Source organism: Leopardus geoffroyi, chromosome B1, assembly GCF_018350155.1.
Source record: "Leopardus geoffroyi isolate Oge1 chromosome B1, O.geoffroyi_Oge1_pat1.0, whole genome shotgun sequence".
NCBI lineage: Eukaryota > Metazoa > Chordata > Mammalia > Carnivora > Felidae > Leopardus > Leopardus geoffroyi.
Window position 1 is genome coordinate 69,421,246 of NC_059327.1, and position 16,441 is coordinate 69,437,686.

Consider the following 16,441-nt stretch of genomic DNA (forward strand, 5'->3'; position numbering starts at 1 on the left):
CGTTCTGATCAATAATTCTTCAACCAAGAGTTCAGTTTTAGTTTCATGTTAATTTCCTCAACTCCCCTGGCAAGCTTTGCCGGTATCATGGCTAACATTCGCAGCGCCGGAAAGGACATATTCAGAGATCTGATCTTTTCTTTTGAATCATCAGCGCATTCTGAAAAACCACGAGACACTCCACTGCAAAGCTACTGGGTTTTCTTTGATTGCGTGTACTCACTGCGCTCAGGGCCGGTGCTGAAACTCCCTCCAGCACAGCCCCCGCTGAAGCCTCCACCGCGCGGCTGCGCCCGCCTGCTCTCTCTGCTGCCAGCGCGGCCAGCCTTTACTTCCTGCTGGGACAGTTACCTGTGACTGGGCGGGAGAAGGGAGGGTTCTAGCACCTATGACTCAGAAGTCGGTTGCCTCGGCTCGACCTGACTGCCCGGCCAGCCACTACTTCCTGTGGGGACAATTACAGACAGACCGACCAGTGGAGGAGGAAGCGCTCTAATAAAAGAGACACGGAGGCAGCCGAGGGCAGCAGGTTAGGAAACACCTTCCTCCAGCACCGGAGTGCAAGGTCTTGCGACTCACGTGGCTCTAAGAAGGCGTCCTCAGACCATCTGTCAATCAACCAGCAAACTAGAAAGACTTTTGTGTATTTTAGGAGGTGATTGCTCAGGGAGCTCTTTGTGTGTCACCCTTTAAATGTCACGGGGCTTGGTAGTATCTTGTACTGTTCGTGGATGAAACAAAAGGGCAAAGAATTTCACACAATCGTAAAAGGCTATGTGAAAACTGAATTTGCTTTCACTATCAAGAAATTCATCTGAACCACTAAGGTCACTAACATCTCGTGACATCACAAGATATCACTTGTAATCAGTATAATCAGTAATCCTTTGTAAATGCACCCAGACCATTTATCCGTAAATCTATAAATCTATGAATATTAGATATTTAATATCTATAAATATATAATATCTATTTATCTATAATATCTATATATCTATATAATATCTATTTATCTATAATATCTATATATCTATATCTGTATAATATATATTTATAAATCTATAAATATTAGATATTTATCTAATAGGTACTGAGTACCTTGTGAGAATGTATGTTCTGTATCTCTTTTTTTTTTTTTTTTTAATTTTTTTTTTTTCAACGTTTATTTATTTCTGGGACAGAGAGAGACAGAGCATGAACGGGGAAGGGGCAGAGAGAGAGGGAGACACAGAATCGGAAACAGGCTCCAGGCTCTGAGCCATCAGCCCAGAGCCTGACGCGGGGCTCGAACTCACGGGCCGCGAGATCGTGACCTGGCTGAAGTCGGACGCTTAACCGACTGCGCCACCCAGGCGCCCCTGTTCTGTATCTCTTAAACTTGATTGTGTGTTGCAATCACTGAGGAGGTTTTCTGTTTTATTTAGTTTTTAAAATACTAATACCTGGACCCCACGGCCGACCAGCTGAAATAGAATCTCTGGGGATGTGGATTAAGGATCATTTTCTCCTCCAGGTGATTCTGTTGTGAAGCCAGCCTCGAGAATCATATTCTAGATCAATAGTTGTCAAATTTTTATTGCTGGTAACAATTACCTGGAGAATGAGTTAAGGTACAGATTCCTGACATCTCGATTTAGATTTTGAGAAAGACTTCTCTAGTCCTCCACCGTCTGATATGTAGCCTTTAATTGCATATGGCTATTCTAATTTAAATTAAAAATTCAGTAGTTCACTTGGACACTTCTTAAGTGTTCAGTAGCCACATGTACAGATTATAGAACATTTCTATCATTGCAGAAAGTTCTGTCGGACAGCACTGTTCTAGACTCAAGAGCCCTGGGAGTGCAGCAGTGGCCTAGGGAGACTCTTTCCTTCATGTAGATTCCAGAATAGCAAGTGGCACAGATATGAACAAATAAGTTCAGAAAAGGGAAAGGGGAAGTGCTGGGTTCTGTCCCAGTCGAAGAGATCAAGGAAGTCCTCTCTGAGGAAGTGACATTTAACTGAGACAATTCAGAAAGGAAATTCTGCTTTAACATTATTCACTTTTATAAGTGATAGTGTAAGAAGCACATGGGAAGGAAAAGCATCATGTCACTGAAAGAATTAAGAAAGCTAAGGCTTCTTACCTAAGGGAAAGGATTAATTTAGCGGTTCAGAAAATTTTTGAGGAAATGAGTTCCCCTTTCCTCACAAACGCTCTCCCCCACAAAATATAGGGCTGAAAGCCAACCTAGAATTGTTTCACTTCATGATTGCAAGAGACCTCAATGATCATGTGCTTTATCCTTGCTTCGGATTTGCATTGAGAAACTGAGACTCACGTTGTTGTGAATTCCCTAAAATCTTTTTTTTAAAATTTTTTCATTGTTTATTATTTTTGAGAGAGACAGAGAGACAGAGAGCAAGCAGGGAAGGGGCAGAGAGAGAGACACACACACACACAGAATCAGAAGCAGGCTCCAGGCTCTGAGCTCTTAGGACAGAGCCCGATGCGGGGCTTGAACTCACAGACCCCGAGATCATGACCTGAGCTGTAGTCGGCTGCCCAACCGACTGAGCCACCCAGGCACCGCCGAATTCCCTAAAATCTTAAAGTGAGTTGGGGGCTGAGTCAGGCTTGAGGACATTTGTTAGAGGATGTTCCCAGGGCCAATGCTTTTCACATCATGCCACAGATCCAACCCAAACATGGATGATCCTCTATTTAAACTCAAATTGTCCTTTGAGGTTGTTTCCTATGCACTAATGTCTAAACATAAAGGTCTGTGTTGAGGAGCACTAGGAAGTCCAGGTTAGCTTCATCTACTAGCCATTTACTTCTGGAAAAGTCACTTACTCTCTCTAAACCTGTTTCCTTTTATATATTATTACTGACATAACGAGATCTGTGTACCTCATCCTTTTATGAGGTCAAAGATAAAATGCATAAAAAATACTATTAGGACTTCTGGTTTCTGCCATGGCATTTAAAGATCTTGGGCATTATCACTTCTGTCATCAGGACAAGAAGAAGGCTAAACACACTGAAAATCAAGAACTCTTCTTAGATCTACCAGATCATTGAGATCACAAGGTAAATCACCTCCCTGAAAAAACGGTAGAGGTAGGTGAATGCAGAGCATTGCACCTTATGAGCCACTAGAGCCAGTAATGGGTAAGGGCTCTTCAACAGTAATGGTGAGGACCCAGGGTCAGGGGAGCACGCACACTGTAACGAGTTTACCTTCAGGAGTCCTGCCAGGGTCTCTCCATGAAGATCAGAGAAAAATTCCCTCTTGATTCTGGCAAGGGGAGGGAAAAAGGAGCCGTTATGAAACACGCCCAGAGCCTTCTGCTCTCTGAAATAAAAACTAGCCTTCTAGGTAAGCTTCTTTATCAGAACTTTACCTGACTTGGAAGAGGAGAAATTGGGTGATTTAAGCCCCTTTTAGTCTTCCTGTGTCTCACTGGGGGAGAAAGAAAAAAGGGTCCAGGGATTCCGGCTCACTAAAATTAAGGAGTACATAAGATTAGAGTGCTTCCACTCCCCAATATCTTATCACCATGTTAAAATTGTTCCGGTTCAGTAACAGTGGATTACAAGTGAGAGAGCTGGAAGACACAGACACTGTTTAAGAAGGAGTTTCTGGGGCACCTGGGTGGCTCGGTTAAGCATTGGACTTCTGCTCAGGTCATGATCTCATGGTTCCTGAGTTCGAGCCCTGCGTTGGGCTCTGCGCTGACAGCTCAGAGCCTGGAGCCTGCTTTGGATTCTGTGTCTCCCTCTCTTTCTGCCCCTCCCCCACTCACACTCTGTCTCTCTCTCTCTCTCTCTCTTAAAAATAATAAACATTTAAAAAAAGAAAAATCGGGAGTTTCTAAGAAAACACAAAGGCAAAAGAAGAGACAGAGGAAGGACATTAGGGGAAATTGAAACCCATGACAACTACAGCTGTAGCAAATATTAAACACAGCCTAACCCCTGGTTATGTAAAAAGAAAACCTCACACTAAAGGCCTGTTTACAACAGTGTCTATTATTTGATACATCATATCTAGCTTATAAAAAAATTGCAAGAAATAGTAAAAGGCAAGAAAAAAACACAGACTAAAGAGATAAATCAAACCTGAGAACGAGACTCAGATATGGTAGACATTTTGGAATTTTCAGACTTCAGATTTAAAATACCTATTATCAGTATACTAAGAGCTCTACTGGAAAAAGTTAATATACAAGAAAAGATGTGTAATATGAGAGATGAAAACTTTACGAATCAAAAGAAAATGCTAGAAAACAGACACACTGCAACTGAACCAAAGAATGCTTTTTTACAGCTGAGAACGTCAGTGAGCTTAAAATATATCAGCAGAAAGTTTGCAAACTTAAATGTAAAGAGAACACAGCATTAAAATAAAACACAACAGAATATACAAAAACTACGGGAAAATTACAAAAATGTGTCAAATATGGGTAATGAGAGTACCCATAGTAAAAAGAGAAAGGAACAGAAGTATTTGAAGTAATATTGGCTGAGAATTTTCCAAAATTAATGATATATGATACCAAGTCACAGATCCAAGAAACTCAAACACCAACTAGGATAAAAGCAGAAAATATCTGCATGTAGGCAGGTCACATTCAAATTGCAAAAAAAAAAAAAAAAAAAAAAAAAAAAAAGAGAAGGAAAAGAATATAGTTCAGAAACTTGGATTCAGATAAAGAAAGGAAGGACATTAGGAAAAAAATGAAGACAAAATAAGACCTTTTATTTTTCATTTTTAATTGATATAATAGATAACTACAAAACAATAAGAGCAACAGTGTATTAGGTGGTTATAGCTTATATGGTCATATAGATTATAGCACAAGTGAAACGAATGACAGCGATTTCAGAAGTGACAGGAGGGAAGAATTAGGAATAGTCTATCATAAAGTACTTACACTATCTGTGAAGAGGTAAGGTGTTATTTGAAAGTGAATTTAGATAGGTAGTAAATGTATACTGCAAGATCTAAGGCAATTCCTAAAAAACTGGTAAAAAGAAGTATAGTTGATACGCCAAGAGAGAAGAGAAAGTGGAATCATATAAAATGCTTAAATGAAACCAGAGAAAGTAGAAAAAAAAAGGGGGGAGGGGGAGAAGACAAAGGAAACAAAGAACAGGTCAACAAATAGAAAATAGTGTAGGGTAGGTATTATTCCACTTTAAATGTGAATAGTCTGAATACAACAATTAAAAGATAGAGCAAATAAAAACAGAACCCAACTACATGATGTTTACCGGAAACCCATTTTAATTATAAAGACACAGATTATATGGGGTGGAGAAAGCTATACCATGCTAACACTAATCAAAATGAAGCTGGAATAGGTATTTTAATTTCAGATAAAGAAGACTTCAGAACAAGGAAATTATCAGGGACAAAAAGGGGCATGACATAATGATAAAGGGGTTAACTCTCCAGGAAGACATGGCGTTCTTATGTATGCACATCACTGCAGAGTATCAGACTATATGAGGCAAAAACAGTTAAAATTGCAAGAAGAAATTGACACAAATTCACTGCTCTAGTTGGAGGCTTCAACACCCCTCCATAGTAATTGACAGACCAAGCAGGCAAAAAAAAAAAAAAAAAATCAGTAAAGATAGAGTTGAACTGAATAGCAGTATCATCTTCTGTACCTAATTGACAGTTATATAATATTTCATCCAACCACAATAGACTACACATTCTCCTGAAGCTCACATAGAGCACGGACTAAGAGAGACTACATTCTGGACTATTTAATATATCTTAATGAATTTAAAAGAATAAATATCACAGAAAGTATGCTCTCAGACCACACTGAAGTTATACTAGGAATAAATAATGGAAAGAGAGCTGGAAAATCCCAAAATATTGGAATATAAAAAACACATATAAATAAGTCATGAATCAAAGAAGAGCTCTCAAAATAAAATATACTTCAAACTAAATGAAAGTGAAAATATTATGTATGAAATGTATGACATGCAGTGAAATCAGTGCTTAGAGGGATAGAATTCATATATTAAAGAAGAAAGTTTTGAAATTAATAATCTAAGTGTATACAGTAGGAAACCAGAAACAGAAAAACAAATTAAATCCAAAGTAAGGAAAAGAAAAAAAAAAGGCTAGAGTATAAATCAATAAAATTGAAAAACAGAAATCAATAAAGAGAATCTATGAGACAAAAAGCTGGTTATGTGAAAAGAGAAATAAAATTAAGAAATCTCTAGCCAGGCTAATTAAAAAAAGGAAAAAGAAGACACAAATTACTATTACTAGAAATGAAAAAGATGCCATCACTACTGATATTCTGGATGCTAAAAGATAAGGAATATTAAGAACAACTTTATACCCACATATTTGATAACCTAGATGAAACAGACCAATTGCTTGAAAGACACAATCTGCCAAAACTCACTCAAAGAGAAATAGATAATCTGAATAAACCTGTATCTATTAAAGAAATTGTATCAATAATCAGTAGCTTTGTAAACAGAAAGCATCAGTCCTAGAAAAGTGCACCAGTGAATCAAACATTTAAAGAAGAACTTATACCAATTATCTACAATGTCTTCCAGAAAACAGCAACAGAAACACCTCCTCACTTATTCTGAGACCATCATTATCTTAATACTAAAACCAGATAAGGAAGTTACAAGAAAAGAAGATAACCGACCAATATCTCTCACGAACATGGATGCAAAAATCTTCAACAAAATATTAGCAAATATAAGCCAACAACGTATAAAAAAGTATTGTATGCCATGATCAAATGGGATTTATCCCAGCTATGTAAAACTGATTGAACAATCAAAAATCAGTTTCTGTAATTTATCATATCAATAGCTTAACAAGAAAAGTCACATGATCCTATCAATAGGTACAGCAAAAGCATTTGACAAAATCTAATACCCATTCATAATAAAAAAATACTCAGCAAACTAGGAATAGAGAGGGAACTTCCTCAACTTGGTAAAGAATATCTACAAGAAAACTACGGCAAACATATTTAATGGCAAGAAACTAGAACTTTCCTACTAAAGTCAGGAGCAAGAGACGGGTGACCCTTCTCACCACTGCTTTTTAACATTATACTGAAAGTCCTAACTAATATAACAAGACAAGAAAAAGAAACAAAAGGCAACAGATTGGGAAGGAAGAAATAAAACTGTCTTTGTTCAGAAATGATATGTTTGTACATATAGAAAATTCCTAACAATTGCCAAAAAGAACTGAAACTAATAAGCAGTTATAGAAATGATGCATGATACAAGATTAATATAGAAAAGTCAATTGTTTTCCTGTATACCAACAATGAACAATAAAATTTATAATTAAAAACACAATTCCATTTACATTAGCACTCACCAAAATAATTTGGTATAAATTTAACAAAATATGTACAAGATCTATATGGGGAAAACTACAAAATTCTGGTGAATGAAATCACAGAAAGACTAAACAAATGGAGAGATATCATTTTCACGAGTAGAAGACTTAGTAATGTTAAGATGTCACTTCTTCCCAAGTTGGGCTTGATTCAATGCAATCCCAATCAAAATCCTAGCAAGTTATTTTGTGAATGTTGACAGACTGATTCTAAAGTTTATATGGAAAGTCAAAACACCCAGACTCACCAACACAATACTGAAGAAGAACCAAGTTGGAGAAATGACACTACTCAACTTCAAGGCTTATTATCCAGTACTGCAATGAAGACCATGTGGTATTGGTGAAAAAATAGACACATAGATCAGTGGAATAGAATAGATAGCCCAGAAACAGATTCAAACATATATAGTCATCTGTTCTTTGGCAAAGAAGCAAAGGCAATTCAGTGGAGAAAGTATCGGTTTTTCAACAAATGGTGCTGAAAGAATTGGACATCCATGTGCAAAACAATGCTAGAGGCAGACCTTACACTTCTCACAACTGAGTGTGTACCATACACCTAAATGTAAAGCACAAAACTTAAAAGCTTGGAGAAGATGACGTAGTACAAAATCTAGGTGAACTCTGGTTTGGTGATGAGCTTTCATAAACAACCCTAAAAGCACAATCAGTGAGATACACAATTGATGAATTGGACTTATTAAAATGAAAAAAAAAATGTATGCTCTCCAAGACATTATTAAAAAATGAAAAGACAACCCTCATACAGGAGAACATACTTGCAAAACACATATCTGACAATAACTTCCACCTAAAAATATTTAAAACTCTTAAAAGTCAACAACGCAAGTTGAAAAGTGGACTAACGGTCTGAACAGATCTCACGAAAGAAGATATAAAAATGGCAGATAATCATACGAAAAGATGCTCAAAGTAATATATCATTAGTCAATTGAAAATTGAAACTGCAATTGCGAATTAAATTGCAGTTTGAAACCATGTACACCTACTAAAATAGCTAAAATCCAAAAATCTGACAATATAAACAGACAGGCTGTGGAGCAATTACAACCCTCATTTTTTGTTGGTAGAAATGGTATGGTATATAGTTCCTTTCGAAGACAGTTTAGCAGTTTCTTATAAAACTAAACATAGTCTTACCATGTTATCTAGCTATCATGCTTCTAGGTATTTATCCAAATGAATTAAAACTTAGGTCTACACAAATGTTTATGGCAGCTTTATTCGTAATTGCTGAACACTAGAAGTGCCCAAGATGTCTCTTAATAGGTGAATGGATAGACAAACCATAGTACATCGTACGGTTGAATATTATTTAGAAATAAAGAGAAATGAACTATTAAATTACAAAAAGACATGGATGAATTTTAAATGTGTACTGCTAAGTGAAAAAAGCTCATGGGAAAAAGCTGCATACTGTATGATTCCAACTCTATGACATTCTGGGAAAAGCAAGACCAGGGAGACAGTAAAAAGGCCTGTGTTTCACAGAGTTCAAGGAGAGGAGGGGATGGATGAATATGTAAAGCACAGGAATTGTAAGGGCAACAAAACTATTCTTTATGACACTCTCGTGGTGGGTATATGACATTCGACATTTGTCAGAATCCACAGAACTGTGCAACCTAAAGAGTAAACCCTAATATAAGCTCTGGGCTTTAGTTCATAGTAATGTATCAAAATTGGCTCATCAGTTGTAATGAGGCAACGCATCATTAATATGCAAAGATGCACACTAATGAACCCGTTCATAACAGGGGAAATGTGAGAGGGGAGAGATGGGCCGTGTATGGATACTCTGTCTTATCTGCTCATTTTTTCTGTAATCTGAAACTGTTCCAAAAAATAAAATCTACAAAAATATTATTATTTTGAGTTTGTGATTATTTTATAGCAGCCACACTCTTTTCCTCAGTCAGGTGAAGCATACCAACTACATTAAATTTAAAATACAGTGATATATATGTGTATACACACACACGCGCGCACTATTTGTTTATCTTTTACAACCATTCACTAAATATGAGAAATACTTCTAAAGTGAGACTTCTGTCAAGTACTATTTTATTCTTCCCTAAAGAATCAAAACCACTGTTTCCCGTGTGTAATCTCAGAACTCATGTTTATCATTTTACGACCCTTTGGGGTATGTATGGATGTAAGAGCTTTAAAAAATCTGTTATTTTCTCTGCTTCCCCTAGTTGCTAAGTGATCCTAGAGGCTCCTATAAGGTACATTTTGAGGATCTCTATAATGAGAAATTACAAATGGTGTGAAGGCAGAAAAAAACCTGCTGATTCATCAGATAATGTAATAATGTACTTTAAAAATATTTTTAATGTTTATTTATTTTTGAGAGAGAGAGAGACAGAGAGTGAGCAGGGAAGGGGCAGAGAGAGAGGGAGACACAGAATCCAAAGCAGGCTCCAGGCTCTGAGCTGTCAGCACGGAGCCTGATGTGGGACTTGAAACCATGATCTGCAAGGTGGTGACCCGAGCTGAAGTCGGATACTTAACTGAGTCACCCAGGCGCCCCTGTAATCATATGCTTTAGTGTTTAAAAGAGCTCTTCCTGGTTCTTTGGAAAAGATGGAATCAATTTAACACGAATAATTTTCAAGAAGAGTTTTACTGCATAATGAAACAAACAAAAGTTTCTAAGAATAATTTGAAATTATTAGGTAATATTAGATAAAACACACTATGGTACTGAGTGTTGTTGACTTAATGTTGAGATAGATATTCCTATCTTGATCCGGAGCATATTTTTCATGTTTAATATTTTATAATAAAGTTTATCTTGTTGAATAATAAAACTATTACCTTATGTTGACTTTTTAGAAAGGTTCACAAAAATTAAAGCTTTGTTCCTTAAAAAGTTCACAATTCTGTAAGTATGCTAAACCAGTGATAGTTTTAATCTCCTGAGTTTAAGAAAACACAAACACTATTTGCTTGTTTGTTTTTTATTTATATTAATTTTATAATGTCTTTAAAGCAGTGTAGAATGAGAACATAAAATGAAATAGTTAAGAATAAAGGATAAAAAACAGGGAACTTACGGCTTGCCTGGGTGGGTCAGTGGGTTAAGCCTCTGACTCTTGGTTTTGGCTCAGGTCATGGCCTTATGGTTGGGTTCATGGGATCCAGCCCCCATCAGGTTCAGTGCTGACAGTGCAAAGCCTGCTTGGGATCCTCTCTCTCCTTCTCTCTCTGCCTCTCCTCCACTTGTATGTGTGCACTCTCTCTCTCTCTCAAAACAAATAAATAAACTTGAAAAAAAGAACAGGGAACTTAGGAAAAAATCAAGATAAAACAAAATAAAAGGTACAGATCCCAAGGACTCATATAACTACTATAATTTAATTTCAATTTTGGTCTGAGTTTCACAAAGAAAAAGGCAAACAATTGGTTAGGATAGTTTGCCATTTAACTGCTATTTTTGAATTTTTTTTTTTAATGTTTATTTTTGAGACAGAGAGAGACAGAGCATGAACGGGGGAGGGTCAGAGAGAGAGAGGGAGACACAGAATCCGAAACAGGCTCCAGGCTCTGAGCTGTCAGCACAGAGCTCGTCACGGGGCTCGAACTCATGGACCTCGAGATCACGACCTGAGCCGAAGTCCGACGCTTAACTGACTGAGCCACCCAGGCGCCCCTTAACTGCTATTTTTGTAAAACAATCATTCAGGAAAGAAAGGTACTAACAGCACATTTTAGAAGCAGCTTTATAAACTTGGAGTGGGTCACAAAAGGTCTGTGTTTGAAGCATTTTTAATGTTACTATTAATTGAATTTTCTTATATCTTTACCATTCATATGCTCATTGGATAAATCTTTATGAAGTATGTATTATAATAAATCAGGCACTGCTCTAGAGATTGGAAGTAGACAAAAATCTCTGCATCAAGTAAGCTTTCACCTTAGTAAGGAGAGCCAGATGATAAGTGATATATATAGTATATTAAATAGTAATATATGGAAGGGGAAAAAAGAAAAAGAAAGGAGGAAGGAAATGCAGAATGTATGTGGGTGTGGGTGTGTGTAGGGAAGCTGCATTTTTAGAAGGGTAGTCAGGAAAGGCCTCACTCAGAGAGAGACATTTGAGTAAAGGCATGAATGAGGTGGGGGAAGGGTGAGGGACTGGTGAGCACAGGCCCCAAAGCATATTTGAGGAATGGCAAAGAGGTCACTATGGCTGGGACTAAGGTGGAGAGAAGGGAGAGTGGTAGGAGATGAAGTTAGAGAGGTAATAGTGGTGAACAGGATGGAAGTCATCGAGAGGACTGGCTTTCTTTGGGGAAAATTGGGAACCACTGAAGTATTTTGATCACAGTGGATGTATTAGTTATCCATTGTTGCATAACAGATTATCCCAAATGTAGTAGCTTACATAACACTTATCTCTCACAGCTTCTGTGAGTCACGAATTCAGGAGTATCTTCGGGTAGACTCTCACTGAATGTCTCATAAAGTTGCTGTCAGATGTTGGATGAGGTTTCAGTCATCTGATGGTGTAGTTGGGCCTAGAAGGTCTACATTCAAGTTGCTTTACTCACATGACTGTCAAGTTGGGTCCAGCTAATGGTTGAAGACCTCAGTTCCTCTATCCGTGGGCTTCACCGTGGGACTGCTTGAATGTTCTCATGACATGGTGCATTTTTCCCTAGTGTGAGAAATTAGAAAAGGTGGAAGTGTCATTGTCCTTTATGACCTAGCTTCTGAGATCACACACCATTGCTTCTGCAGTATTCTATGGGTCACACAGTTCGTCCCTGATGCAGTGAGAGAAGAGACTACGTAAATGGCATGGATACCAGGAGCTGAGGATCACTGGGGGCTGACTTAGATGCTGATTGCCAGGGAAAACGGGAAGAGAATTACTGAAATGATGCCCTTGCATGGACACAAGCACATGGGATCTAGCACAGAAGGAGAGGGAATAGCCCTTGTTAGGTGCAGAGAAGTCATTGATAGGAACAGTGTATCAGTGCAATTGCAAAAGGGTGAGAAGTGGGAATTTGACCACACTCTTTTCTGGCTTTTTGTTTTTTTCTGCTTCTCAATGAGATAGAAAACAAGGTCATAGGCCAAGAATGAGGACTGGTAAGAGGTTTTTGAGGTTCATATTTCAAAGTTTTCAGTATCACTCAAGTGATACGGTGGTCGTTGTCATATTATTTGTTTCATTATATTAGTAAGAAGAAAAACCCCTCTTTTTGACCATTGTTGTACTCTAAGAGGCACAGACCACATTTTAGTAGAGTGAAAGGAAACCAACTCTGTTTTTTTTGTTTTTCATTTTAAAGTCTGATTTTTTCTTCTTTGGTCTCAAGACCTTTCTATGTTTATAATATGGAAACTTTTATCTATAAACATACTTTGTTTTGCAATTAGGTTATTTTCTTTACTTGCGCTTATGGAATAGGATAAAATACAGACAGATCAATGTGCTTAAAGGAGACTCTAAAATGTGGGACATGTTTTTTTCCTAGCCCAATCAGCCTGAGACCATGTGGGACAAACCTTACACTAAATAAGCCAGGTGTACAGACTCATTGAGATGTGGGAGACAGCACAACAAAGGAATTGTGGGATGTTTCAGCAAAGGAAGGAAGAGAGTTAAGGATTTTACCAAAGATTGGAGTTTGGGTGCAGTGTAAATGCAGCAGTGTTTTGATGGGCAGTATGTAAAGGGACCAATATCAGTTCTGGACTGTGAAATGTACCTTTTTTTTTCTTTTCCTTTTTAAGTAGGCTTCATGCCCAGTGAGGAGCCCAAGTTGGGGCTTGAACTCACAACCCTGAGATCAAGACCTGAGCTGAGATCAAGAGTTGGACACTTAACCAACTGAGCCATCCAGGTGCCTCTAAAGTGGACCTTTCTTGGAAAGAAAGTTAAAATAGATGTCAAGTGTTATTCGCAGAGACCTGCTATCTGAAGCTCTGCACGTGGCCTGTAAATCAAGGCTGCTTCGCTGTGTCACAGCTGAACTCTTCCAGACAAGAGTGGGATGTTTTATTACTACTGAATCATTTCAGACAAAAGTGTTTCTGATAGTCTATGATTTTAGAGAAAAAGATTTCTCAGTAAGAAAACAGTTGATGCTCCAATATTTGCGCTCTTATGACACTTTATGGCTGCAGCATATATTTGGGAGAAATGTTGTTTTCTGATAAATTTCCACTTGGCTTTATCTACAGTTCTGATTCTGGACTGATGAATGGTAGAGAAGATTTTTGCTTTGTTTTGCGTTCTTTGTTGCTATTATTACAACTTCCTATAGTTTAAAATATTGGGGCCTAAGTCGCTGTCTCTTCCTGGGTAATCTTGTTCAAGACACTTGAAGAGATTGTATCTAATAAAAAAATGTAGTGTAAGGATGTTGGGAGAAATCCTCATCAGTCTTTGTATGTAAGATTAAGCCTCTTTTATTTTTAATGACCAAATTACAATGCCTCCCACAGTATGTTGACAAGACCTCAGCATCCAAGAGTCTTGCAATTATGTCTGGCAATCTCCAAAGGGAGCCTCCCAAGTGCTCACACTCCCAGTGTGACATCTTCGTATTCTTCCTTTCTTGTGTTAGCTTCCCCAGGCTAACAATCACTACCATCCAAGTTGTCTGAGAAAGACCTCCTCTTGCTGTGACTGATGAGCAGGTGGGACCCTAGCCATGTTCTCATAGCTGTTGCTCACCAAGGGAGCAGAGCATTGAATGGTTCTATATGGACCTCAGGGGATGCCTCTTCTCACTATGATATCTTCTGGGTCTTAGAGCATTCTGTTCATGCTAAGTCTTTCAGGAAAGCTGCTTCTCTCTTCTGTGCCTCATCTCTTGCAAACAATCCTCAAAAACATAACAAGCAAAAAGAAAACAAAAAATCAGAGAAATAAGTCAACCAGTAGTAGTAGTAGTAGCAGTAATAATAATAATAATAATAGAAATGAAGTACGTATTCTCACAGATCTAACTCTGATCCTACCTTGAATAATGACGGATCAAACTACAACACTTGACTTCAGCTACAGAGTGCCACAATTTTGTCAAGAACAAAGAACTTGCCTTACATTTATATAGCTAAAGGGATCACCTGTTGATTTTCTAAAAACAAAGGAACGGTTTGTCTAGGTAATTTGAAGGCTACATCTTTTTTTTTTTTAATTTTTTTTAACGTTTTTATTTATTTTTGAGACAGAGAGAGACAGAGCATGAACGGGGGAGGGTCAGAGAGAGAGGGAGATACAGAATCGGAAGCAGGCTCCAGGCTCTGAGCCATCAGCCCAGAGCCTGACACGGGGCTCGAACTCACGGACAGCGAGATCGTGACCTGGCTGAAGTCGGACGCTTAACCGACTGCGCCACCCAGGCGCCCCAAAGGCTACATCTTTAGAAGACCAAAACTTATTATAGTGCTACATTCAAAGTTTTTGCTTAATTTTACTCTTCAGAAATTCAAAATCTCTTGACTCAAATCTTAGCTAAAAGGAAATCCTTTTGCATAAATAATCTTTAACATGCCCTCCAATGAACATATATGGCCTCTCATAGCTTGCTGGTTGGTCTGACCATGTGGTATTTCTTTAACAGTGTTCCACAAGTTGAAAGTCAGCATACTACTTATGGTGGGATGACAAAGGAGAAAGATCATCGGGGGTGCTGATGAGCATATCATTGATGAAATCTAGCAAGAGCTCTAAGTGAGGTAGAGAATTAAGTCAGGAAAGAAAGGCACTGATGGGGCTCTAAAAGAAAGCCTTCTGGATGGAGTATAAAAACAACACAAATAATAATTATTGAACATTTACTTTGGGCAGGCACGGCACATAAGACCCTTATCTTCATTATCTTGTTCCAGACTTAGGACACCTTGAGGAGGCACATGCTAGCCTTATCTCCATTTTATGGATGAGGACACCCAAGTTCAAAGAGTATCTTGCTCAGAATCACTTAGCTGTAGTAAGTGACAGTGGCAGTTGTAAGCCAAAATGTCTGTGATTTCAGTACTTGGAGTTATTAGTTCTCAATATAATTTTCAAAATATCGTGAGATTTGTGCCTTTTTCTGACTAAATAGACCTGAAATGCACATGCAAGTCAGTATCTGACACAGGTAAAGAACTAGTACATCTATGTGTCTTGACACGCACACTCGAAAATTCTCTAAGCTTGCTTCCTTCACTGATATAATCAGCTACATCTTGACTTTTTTGGTTTCTGACTTATGAGTCCTCCTATTTTTACTATGTTACCACTATCCTTGTATTTTTCGGGTAGATGTCTCATTTTCAAGCTTATCATATTGATTTCTCCCTTTAGGATGAAAATTGGATGTAATTCAATTTCATGGACCAGAACCACTAGTAAGAGATAGCTTTACGGTTGCTAAATAATCACAAGGAAAATATTAGATATATTTGAAAAAAATTGTAAACCATTAGCTATGCATCTGATGTGCAAAGTGTATTAATGAAAATTTATAATGGATCCAGCAACCCCATTTCTGGGTATATATCCAAATTAAATTAAATCAGTATCTCAAAGAGATATGCATTCCTATGTTCACTACAGCATAGCCAACATAGGGAAACAACGAAACAACCTAAGTGTCTGTCAACAGATGAATGGATAAAGAAATGAAGGAAATCCTGCCATTTGAGACAACATGGATAAGTCTAGAGGATGTTATGAGAAGTGAAATAAACCAGTCACAGAAAGGGAAAAAAAAACCCTGCATGATCTCACTTGTATGTGGAATCTAAAAAACTCAAACTCAGAGAAGCACAGTATAGAATGATGGTTGCCAGGGCCGGGGGGAAAGGGTGGCAAGGAAAATGGGGAAATGTTGGTCAAAGGGTACAAACTTTCAGTTATAAGATGAATAACTTCTGGAAATGTCATGTATAGTTGGTGACTAGTTAAAATATTGTTTTATATATTTCAAATTTGCTGAGAGAGACCTTAAGCCTTTTCACCACACACACGCACAGAAAGGTAACTGGATGTAAGGTGATGG

At 37.9% G+C, this 16,441-nt stretch overlaps 1 protein-coding gene across 4 annotated transcripts in view; it reads right to left on the reverse strand.

Annotated features, from left to right (window-relative positions):
* The window catches only part of TMEM144 (transmembrane protein 144), a 74,341-nt gene that overhangs the window by 34,977 nt on the left and 22,923 nt on the right, over positions 1-16,441 (reverse strand). The window contains exons 2-7 of one of the 4 annotated variants that reach the window (XM_045464618.1): positions 11,818-12,090; positions 3,391-3,489; positions 3,227-3,284; positions 1,443-1,593; positions 580-721; positions 224-357 (exon numbers count right to left, since the gene is read on the reverse strand). The gene's annotated coding sequence lies outside the window, so the exon portion shown is untranslated. The remainder of the gene's footprint in view (positions 1-223; positions 358-579; positions 722-1,442; positions 1,594-3,226; positions 3,285-3,390; positions 3,490-11,817; positions 12,091-16,441) is intronic. The other 3 variants (XM_045464609.1, XM_045464623.1, XM_045464631.1) reach the window with 3 other exon arrangements.